Source organism: Fragaria vesca, linkage group LG7, assembly GCF_000184155.1.
Source record: "Fragaria vesca subsp. vesca linkage group LG7, FraVesHawaii_1.0, whole genome shotgun sequence".
Taxonomy (NCBI): Eukaryota; Viridiplantae; Streptophyta; class Magnoliopsida; order Rosales; family Rosaceae; genus Fragaria; species Fragaria vesca.
In genome coordinates, this window is record NC_020497.1 from 10,722,201 (window position 1) to 10,733,156 (window position 10,956).

A 10,956-nucleotide genomic window follows, 5' to 3' on the forward strand; every position below is an offset into this window, starting at 1 on the left:
CCATTCTTTCTCCCTATGGGTAGCCCTATCTTCGGTGGTTATTTTCCGTAAAATTTTTATACGACTTGTTGCGTCTCATCAATTTGAAACTATTTTCAGTTGAAGGTCCGGCCAAAATACGTAATTTATACGGTCCAATGACATTTTCCGTGCGTTTAGGGGTTTGACTTACGGGATTGACCGTCCGGATCAAGCCCTTAACCTTGTCGGATCAAGTTGAATTTTTTCCCATACATGTATTTTATCATGATGGTCAGATCTGATGATCGGATTTTCGTTTCTCAAGTTTGATCATCACAATCACAATGTGCCGAATGTATAAAAAGTACTATAGCCGACGACATTATTGAAAATTCGTCGGCTATAGTTAATAAAATAAAATAAAACAAATAAATTGAAAATATTAAATAAAAAGTACTATAGCCGACGAATTTCATTACTTTAGCCGACGAGATTCACAGGTTTAACCGACGAATTTCAAAGATTTAACCAACGAATTTCAAAGGTTTAGCCGACAAAATAAAATTTTCGTTGGCTAAAGGTATAGGGTATATAATTAAACCCAGCGAATTCACAGGTTTAGCCGACGAGATTCACAGGTTTAGCCGACGAATTTCAAAGGTTTAGCCGACGAAATTTTTATTTCGTCGGCTAAAGGTATAGGGTATATAATTAAACCCAGCGCTCCATAAAACCCTAAAAAACCCACCACTGCCTCCTCCGCCTCCTCGAGCCCACCACTGCCTCCTCGAGCCCTCACCACGCTCCACAGCCTCCACTGCTTCCTAGGTTTGGCCCAATTTGCCTCCTTCCGCCCTCTCCCTCTCCCTCTTCCACAATACGAACACAGTACACCAGTTGACCACCACCTCATTAAACCGGATTCCGCCTCGTCTCTGTCGACTTCTGCAACTCCAACGTCCAAGCATCCAAGTCGCATCGTCCAAGTCGCACCGTCCAAGCCGCCGATCGCCGTTGATTTGAGGTACGCACATCAATTCTTGAATTTTGTGAATTTTATGAATATTGATTCATTCCGACTCAACTAGAACCTTCTTGACTATTCAAGTATGAATTGTAAGAAGTGTGGTTTCTTAATTGTACTAGAGTACATAACTACATATGATGTTTTTCAATATATGGATTTGATATTGCATCAGGCATTAGTTCTAGATTGGAGTTGGTTTACTGAATAAACGAAAAGTTGGTTACTGAATAGATTGGCATTAGCATTTAGCAATGGTGTGTTGCAGGCAGCCAACCACAATTGTTGATCAACAAGATATGATTTTGAAGCATGAAGTTTATTTCAATGTTATTATCTTTTGATCTTCCAAGACTAGCTAGTGTACTTTGATCTTTCAACTTGAGTCTTTAGATATATTTTATGTATGGTGATTTGTTTGAATTGCATTGTTTGAGTATTTACTAGGAATGGATGACAATATATAATGTTATGTTGAATGCAATATATGTTCTATATACAGGATGAATAATGACATGAATACAAGTTTTTTTTCAAAAGGCTTACGCCTTACGCCTCAAGGCAAGCGCCTTGGTGAGGCTCTCGCGTCATTGCCTCGGCTACCCCTTAGCCTTTTAAAACATTGATTCAAATTAATATTTTAAACAAGATGAGCGGTAATTTTAGATCGACGAAGGGTTCGAAGGGCCAAAAGTCCGAATTGTCTGAGGGAACCTCTAGAAACCCTCAAACGTAGTTTCGGGACCCCATGACAGCAGCCGAGCGTTTCCTATTCCTCGAGGCAGCCGAAGGTGCCCCCTTCATCGAGGTAGTCAGGCGTCCCTCATTCCTCGAGGCAGCTGTGGCCTCAGACCTAGACGGAGGTGTCTGCACCCCGTATGTCTGAGATACACCGGGCGCCCACTCCGGGTCTTACTGCTTCGGATGGTGGGTCATTTGGGGTACAGATGTTGTCACCTCATCTGTTCATTCCGCGGATGATATCGGCCTTACCTGCAGTTGATGGCTCAGGGACGCCGATTTATCCACTGCCCCCGCCAGTGGCTCCATCAGCGGCGTACCGGTTCATGCCTTTTGATACGCCTCTTATTTCCGCGAGGGTATCATCATCGGCGACAGAGATGGAATCCGTCGCATCCGTCGCATCGCCCTCAGGTAATGAAAGATGAATGATTTGTTTTCTTATAATTAATAATAAAGGGTCTCCGAATTTAATAATCAATTTGATTTTTCATGTGATAGGCACCGTCGGAGCGAAGCCGACAAAGAAGAAGAGAGGCCCCGTCACAAGGAAGGCTCTCGAGAAGACCGTCAATACCTTAGGGAGGATCGTCATCGATACTGACGGGGATGGCCACATAGTATCGGGCGGGAAGTCTAGGACATACTCCGGCTGCGTGGTAGCGCTCATCAAAGATAGAGTCCGTATGTTGTGGTCAGACTGGGGCAAGGTCCCGCAGGAGGTTAAGGACATGGTCCACAACGCGATGTCGGTGAGTTTACAAAATGCCTCAATAATATTATGTATTACATTGTTGATTTCTCGAAAAACTAAACTAATAAACGGTTAAATGCAGGTGTAGTTTGATGTTCCCGAGCACTTGAAGAACAGCTGGGCAGACGTTGTGCATGGGGGAAGGTATGTTGGGAAGTTAATGAAAAAACAAAATTGTATGTCATATTAATAATATTTCTAATATTTTTGTTGTATCTGTAGGTACAAGGAGTGGAAGAACGAGTTGCGGACCCACTGGACTACGCACTGGAACGCATGTTCTGGTACCCCTGCTGAGTTCCAGTACAGGGAGTACGAGTGGCGTTGGCTTTTGACATCAGAATTCAACAACCCTCATAAACAGATATTTAAAAAAATTAATTAGTTAATTTGTCATTAAGTACGTCCGTTTTTAAATATTTTACTAATAGTTTATTTTTTCTTTGAAGGCCGTTTCCCGGACGAACGCTCAGAACCGGCAATGCAACACAAGGAACCATCGTGTCGGTTCTAGACCGTTCGCAGTCTTCATGGATGAGGAGGCCAGGGGAACATCCAGAAGTCAACCGGTACGTCTATACGTACGAGAAGACATATCCTGACGCCCAGGAGGATATTGTAAGTCATCTTACGTTTTTAAAATTTTAATTTTACTTATATATATGTCAAAATATTAAGTAATCATTTTTTTCCTATCCAATTAGGCGAAGGTGAGGGAGGCTAGTGACGAGGTGATGAGTGCTATAGTGAGGGAGGCATAGCCGGACACGCAGGAGGAAGAGATGTCCGAAGCCATGTCCTGGATCGACACTTCGGATCCGAGGGTTGGGGCGAGGATCATGGGCACAGTCTTCCCACCGCGAGGAAACAACTTCTACTACCGGGGTCTAGGAAAGAAGGGCAAGGGGAATGTTGATTAGGGTGTTTCTAATCTCTGGAAACAACTTCAATTTTGTGTAGTTGATCAATTATATAGTTTTATGTGCTTGTTGTTGGTTATATGGAATTGTTTTGGTGTATTTTGCAGGTTGCTTGGAATGGTAATTTAGAAATTTCGGGTTTTTTTTTTACTGGAATGGACTTATAGCCGACGAAACATGTAAGATATTCGTCGGCTTTAGTATTTTTTTTTTATAAGGTTTAGCCGACGAATTATGGCATATTTCGTCAGCTAAACCCTTCTAAAACCGACGAAACAGACTATATTTCGTCGGCTATAGTTATTTTTTTAAATTTTTTATTACATACTTTAGCCGACGAATATCTTCAATGTTTCGTCTGCTAAAGTCTCAGACTATGGTCGACGAAATATTTAAGATATTCGTCAACTAAATTCTGGGACAATAGCCGACGACGTCATTTAGTGTCAACAGCTAAAGTCATCACCGACGACTCTTTCCCGATGAAACCATAGCCGATGAAAGCTAGTCGGCTAAGATCTTAGCCGACGAATTAAGCTAACAGGCCGACGAAACTTTTTCGTCGGCTAAAGTGCTTGTCCTGGTAGTGTGCGAATTGTTCTTGATTACTCACTCTAGTAAATTGGATGAGGTGAAGATAAGTGTACGTACTCTTTGTCTAAAGCATCATCTTTAATGTTTAATTTTTTTTTTTTCAAACATTCAAATTTTAAATAGTTTATTTTCCTCTCATTTTGAAGAGGTGGTTAGGTCATATTTGCTTAGCCCTGGATTATTATAACATCAATGACGTCTTACATAGAGATATCAAGCCACATAACTTATTGATACTTGATGATATACTCAAACTTGGGGACTTCAGATGTTCATGAGCTCACTTCAACAAAAATACCAAGCACTCTGTTTTTAGCAAGTCTATTGATGTGTTTTAAAATAAAATAGATAAAGATTACCTTGATGACGAAGTAACTAAAGTATCAGATTCTACCACATTACTCGGTAAGGCCAATTCCCAAATTAGGAGTAGCAATCTAGAAATCAATTTATTGTTTTCTCAAGATTTAACAATGAAACACACATGAAATATATCTAAAGTAGACTCTTCTTCGCTTCTTAAGTATGAACACTAAAGCATCACATGTACACAAACTTATTGAAACTACAAAAGATCAAAGTGTTTACAAAACTTCAAATGTGAAACAAGCTCATTTGAATAACAAGAGATCAAAGGAGTTCATATTAAATACAAAGCCAAGCATGTATTAATAAAAGTGATTCCAAACTACCAAAAATGCATGACATTAAAGGTAAAAAGAACAAAGATTTTATTAATGCATTTTGAAGCAACAACCATAAACATAGATAACATAACTATATGAATTGATAGATAATTAAAAGAAACTTATTTCATAATGTGGTTTCCTCTTTAACCTTAATTAAGGAAATTAGTAAGACATAGTACAAATTGAAAACACTTAAACATATACAAAACATCATAGGAAAAATAGTTAAAGAAAGAGAAGAACAAGAGCAACAATATGTCTCTCAATCTCCACTCTCTCTCCCCCCTCTCCTTATTCTCTTAAAGCAAGCATTATTTATAGAGCAACATTGAGCTTTATTGCAACTTCATCTCCATGTGAAAATGATTTTCCTTCTTCAAACTTCTCATGCTTGATGGCAACATATTTCTTCACCCATAAATGCTTTCATACATCACTTTCTCTTTATCTACAACATCATTTGTTTCTCTCATTTTTCATGCACAAGAGTACGTACACAAACTTTGAAGAATTGGAAGTGAGCTCCTAGATTCATGCAAGCTTGTTCCATGCACTCTTGTCTTTGGAAATTCTTTATGCTTTTTTTCATTTGTATCAATGCATATCTACATACCTATGAATCAAATGAGTAAAGTGAATTCAACAATTGATGGCTAAGGTAAATAATTTTAATACAACACACTTAATGCAATGGGAAAACATTCCACCAATTGTAGACACATGCTATTAGAACAATGAGAACATATGTTGCACTTATTTAATTAAAGGGAAAATGACTCATGTTAAAAACAAGGACTCAATTTACAATAAAAATAGATAAATTGCTTCCATAACTTTAACATTTTATTTATTTAGACATAACATCTATAAGAACACAAAAACAAACTAAATAACTCAAACTAATTAAAACAAGTAACTAACACATAAATCGGGGATAATAATATGATATAAAATGTGTTCATCATATATGTTCTCTCCATTTTTCTGTAGTTGTGATAATTAGACATAGAACTACTTTAACATGGTTTTGAAACGACCATATTTTTATGGCTTCTTTACTCCTCCTAATCTCCACTCATATAGTCATATGATCTTTTGTGAACTAACCAATACATGACTAGTATTTGTATTTTTTGTTTTATTTATTAAATGAAAAATATTTGATGCGCATACTAACATACATATTGGTTATGAGCCCTACTCAGACAAAACACACATAATTCTTAATAAATAAATCTTTAATGAGCTGTACTGATTAGTACCAAGAGAATCGTTGGTTAACAGATGGAAATTGAATTTTAAGTGAGTTGAAGTGGGCCCAGTTTTATGGTCGAAATGATTGTTCAAATTTGGCCTCAATCAAACATTTTTGTAAAACTTTAGCCCTCTATAAAACTTTTTTGTAACAAACCATTGCCATGATTGGAGATGAGTTTTGTGCAATTATGAACTTTGGATCTTCTATTGGAGAATGCTTAGCAAGCTAATATTAAACTCTACAACATCTAAGACATTTTTTTAAAAACTAATGGCTCCGGTTCAATAGACGCTTTATTTTATACAAATTTTTACACTATCTTTCAGCTATTAGATTTAAGTCCTTTAAAAAGTCTACATTGGTTTTATGTATGACATGTCAAATGACATGAAATCAATATATATATATACATATATATTTTGTTCCACCCAAAAATAAAGAAAATAAGATCTAATAAATTGATTTTATGAATAAAAAATTTAAAAAGAAGATGAACGTTCATCTTTGATCAATAAACGTTTTCTTCTTAAATATGTGAGGCATTGCAGGCCATTGATCTTGCATGCCATATTCTTCTATTCTTTCTTGAGTGATTAAAAATCAATTATCCTCACTTGTCCCTTTCTTTTGTTCCATCAAATACTCTAATAGTAATTGTACAAGCTTTCATATCTATCTCTCTTCCTCTTAGGTCTTTATTGGTTTTCATATACCTCTCTTATTTCTTTTAGGGCAAAATCACAGCATATCATTCATTCTATATGAAAACAATTCGGTGGCTTTTCTTTTTCTCTCTCAATCTCAATAATTTTTATTGAATATCTCTAGAATATGTTTTCAATTTCAATAATTATCGTTAAATCATTGACGCAATCTACTTGAATAATATTGTATAAACTTGGAGCGAGAGAGAGAAAGAAACAGAGAGAGATATTTCGTCTTTTCTTAGTAGAAGAAGAAGAAAACATCATTCATGCATCTTCTAATTTTTATTTGTCTACATAAAATCATTATCATTTATGTATTAGCTTCAATTTTTTTTATTAGTTAAACAACTCAAATGTAACAACGAGTATTTGGTGAGTCGAACTTACAACCTCCCACTTATAAATGAGAGACTATGCCGTTAGACTAAATGGTACTTGACATCTTCAATTTTTTTTTTTTTTTTTTTGTCAAATAAAATTGATTTCATGTTGTTTGCCACATCATACATGTAATCAATCTAGACCATTCAAAATACTTTAATCCAATGACTGAAAAATAGTGTAAAGTTTGTGTAAAATAAAGTGTCCTTTAAACTGGACACAAAATTAATATTGCAAGAGTGTAATAATTGCAATTTCTAGCACAACTATATCAACCACCAAGAATCAAGATCCAAGCCAAATGATTCATTGTTAATTTTTCTCAACCTAAGCCAAGGTGTCAACAATCGACACTGGATCTACATCCACATGGGATTCCAAGGGTGGGAGTAGCCCTCAATCTGGCCGAGAACTCCCCGAGGAGCTTCTGCTAGCCACAGTTTCTCAGTGGTGGCTATTGGAGCACCCATGGCTCTTCTGGATGTTGACTGCAGTCGCCGTTATCGCCATCATAGCCGGTGTTTACAGATACTTCAGTAACATAATCAATAGGCTTAAGATTTGTTTGAATTGTTTGTGGGGTGACGAGGACGATGACGAGGAGGCAAGACCACCCACTATGCCATTTCTTGCATCAGGCGACACAAATGTTATGTCGCCTGATAAAAATCGTAAGTGTCGCCTTTTAGCATGTCGTTGATGAGGCTCTCCGACGACACAAATGTTGTGTCTCCTATAAGAACCTCAGGCAACAGAAGACTTTTTTCATTTTGTGTCACCTGAATTGAGATAAGACGACACGGTATATATGTCGCCTGATAGTTTAAACAACGACATGCTAGAAGGCGACGTATCTTTTTTTTCCATGAGGTGACACAGCTCTTTGTGTCGCCTTATAACTGCGAGAGAGAGAAATACGCCTTACAATAACAACATATAGGTGTAGGTTAATTTGTTTAAAGACGACATTTAAACATCGTCTGAAAATGCTACAAGTGACATATACTTGATGAATTAGAATTTAAAATTTCCATGCTACATTTATGTGTCGCTGGATGAACCCACACGACACACTATTGATGTTTCTGGTCTAGACGTAGTACGACGACACATATGCATTGGTGAATGATCTTCAGGCAACGTATATTTTTTCTTTTTCCATTTGGTCTCTTTAAGACAATATGTATCTGTCGTCTGATATGCTTTAAGCTTTCACTATGTGATATCTTTTAGGCTTTCAACATTTTTAGGCGACATTTGTCTATGAGCTTGACCTACATATAAGTGATGCATTCTTTTGATTTAAACTCTCCATTTGATTAAATTCAGAAATCAAATCTCTTTTTTTTTTTCACAACACATTGGAGACAATATACTACTGGTTTCATTAAGATATCTACCCTTAGTTCTACTCATCAAAGTGAGTATCCAAGTTACAATACAAAACGAAAATAACAATGCAGCAAAAATGTAATATGCACTTAACATAAAACAAGTACAAAGAATCCAAAAAAAACCAACTTAAACCAATTTCAGGCACATCAGCCACATCTGTAATGGGGAGTACTAAAACCCTTTCAATTGTTTGGCATGCCCGATTCAGCATCATTTCCTTTCCCAAGTGAAAGCAATAGCTCTCAAAGACTCTAGAGCTGACTGTGACTCCAAAATCCAGCAGGAAAAGGAACTCCACTTCTAGTCTGTTCAATTCGGCATTGCTTACTCCCCCAACCTTGGCATAAAATGCATTGTTGTAATGCCTGCATATCCATTTTTGTAACCAGAGAACAAACATAATCAAAATTTGTATCACTTTGGTTGGTAAATCTATGTAGTGTGGAGCATAGTAAGAATATCAATCAATGTTCATATCCTTTCTTAGTTGTTATTTCAAATTCAAAGATATCTCAAAGGAAGAAGTTAAACTAGAAAATCCCAAAATATAATTGGTTCAATCACATGGATGTATACTCATTACAATGAAATACAACCTGGGTTTATTAACTTATCATTGAGCAATAAACATCATCTAATTAGATCGAACCGAAACTCCATTATTTACTCTCTACACCAAGTGTATAATTGACAGCAATGAGTCCTCCTAAAGTTTCTTCCTTCACAAAACAGTAACCAAACAACAACCAAGTTGTAACAAAAAAACTCAGAAACTAGCAACTAAGCAAAACACTAACTTTCAGAAATCAAAGATCAACTCACCTGTCAATCAAAAGGGGTTTAGGACAGAATTGAGGCTCAACTTAACTCCTTAAGCAAGTGCACCACAGCTGCTAGCCCTCTCCTTTTGACAGTAGCCAAAACAAGGGAAATCCTTACCCTAGCCTTGTCAACCAACACAGAAGCTTCGCTTTGCTGTTTCAACTCCAAATCTGACATGGTGTTGATTTGCATCAGAAAAGAATCGATTAATACCACCTACAACCAAGAACAACAACACAGCAATAACACAGTTTCATAGCACATGAGCTTTACCTTCAATATGCTTGACCCAAAACACAGCAGCTTCTCCTAGCGAGATTCCGAACCATCATGAAGAGATTCGGCTAAAATCAGATTTGGGAATTAGGGTATCCTCCAACACAATGACAGCAGCCTTTCTAACCTCCCTCTACGATTTCTTTGGTCTCTAAGAGGATGAGACGATGCCGAAAAGGAGAAGAGAGCTGCTGTGATGCCTCGCCAGAGACTCACCACGTAACCCAGAAAAAATAGAGAAAGGGGGATTTCGAATTAGGGCACGATTTGAACAATTGAAAGCATGAAATGGGAGAATAAGGAAGAAGAAGAAGACCCTTACCAGTCAGGCTCCCCGTCGTCACCGGAGCTCATTGGAGTCCGATGAACACCACCGTGTTCTTCAACTCCGATCTCCTCGATCCATAGATGAGATGTGGGATTTGAGGGTTGTGCTAGGTAGAAGAGAATGAGAGAGTGTCTTGGAGGTAGCCAGGAAACCAGTGGCCGGACGGCGTCGCTCCGATGCGGCAAGGAGAAGGGACGAGAGAGAGAGTCGGGGAGAGGAGAGAGAGATGGTCAACAGACCCTTTCGGGCTTTTGACCGAAGTCCACCACACCCTCTCCATTTAAACTTAAATCAACAACCCAGATTAAAAGTTAGAAACCCTGCTGATCCCACAACCCGGATTAAAAGTTAGAAAAATCAAATATCGGGGGGAAACCAAACTCAATTGTTAGGGGGAACCAAAATCAAATATTGAGGGGAAACCAAACTCAATCGTTTACCTCTAAAGTCAGAAATTACACTATTTTAGTATCAGCCAACACATAAATGTTGTCTTATTAACAAAAAAATTTGTCTACAAAATCAAATGGTTTGGAGGGAATCTACCTAAGTTAAAAAGCTAGGGTTTACCTCTAAAGTCAGAAATTATTAAATTACAGTATCAGCCAACACATAAATGTTGTCTTATTAACATAATTAAGTACAATTTTCACACAAGTTGTCAATTCATAAAATTCAATATTAGCTAACACATAAATGTTGTCTTATTAACATAATTAAGTACAATTTTCACACAAGTTGTCAATTCAATAAAATTCAATATCAGACAACACATAAATGTTGTCGGATTAACATAATTAAGTAAAATTTTCACACAAGTTATCAATTTAATAAAATTCAATATTAGCCAACACATAATTGTTGTCTTATTAACATAATTAAGTACAATTTTCACACAAGTTGTCAATTCAATAAAATTCAATATCAGACAACACATAAATGTTGTCGGATTAACAAGAGTAAAATTTTCACACAAGTATATTGGTTAATTTGGAAATCCCTCCAAAAGTTGAGAAAAGATAATCCTCACAACTAGACGACCTATAAGTGTTGTCTGAATGTAATTTACATTTTGACAATTGAGACTAAAACAGACCTCTTTCTTC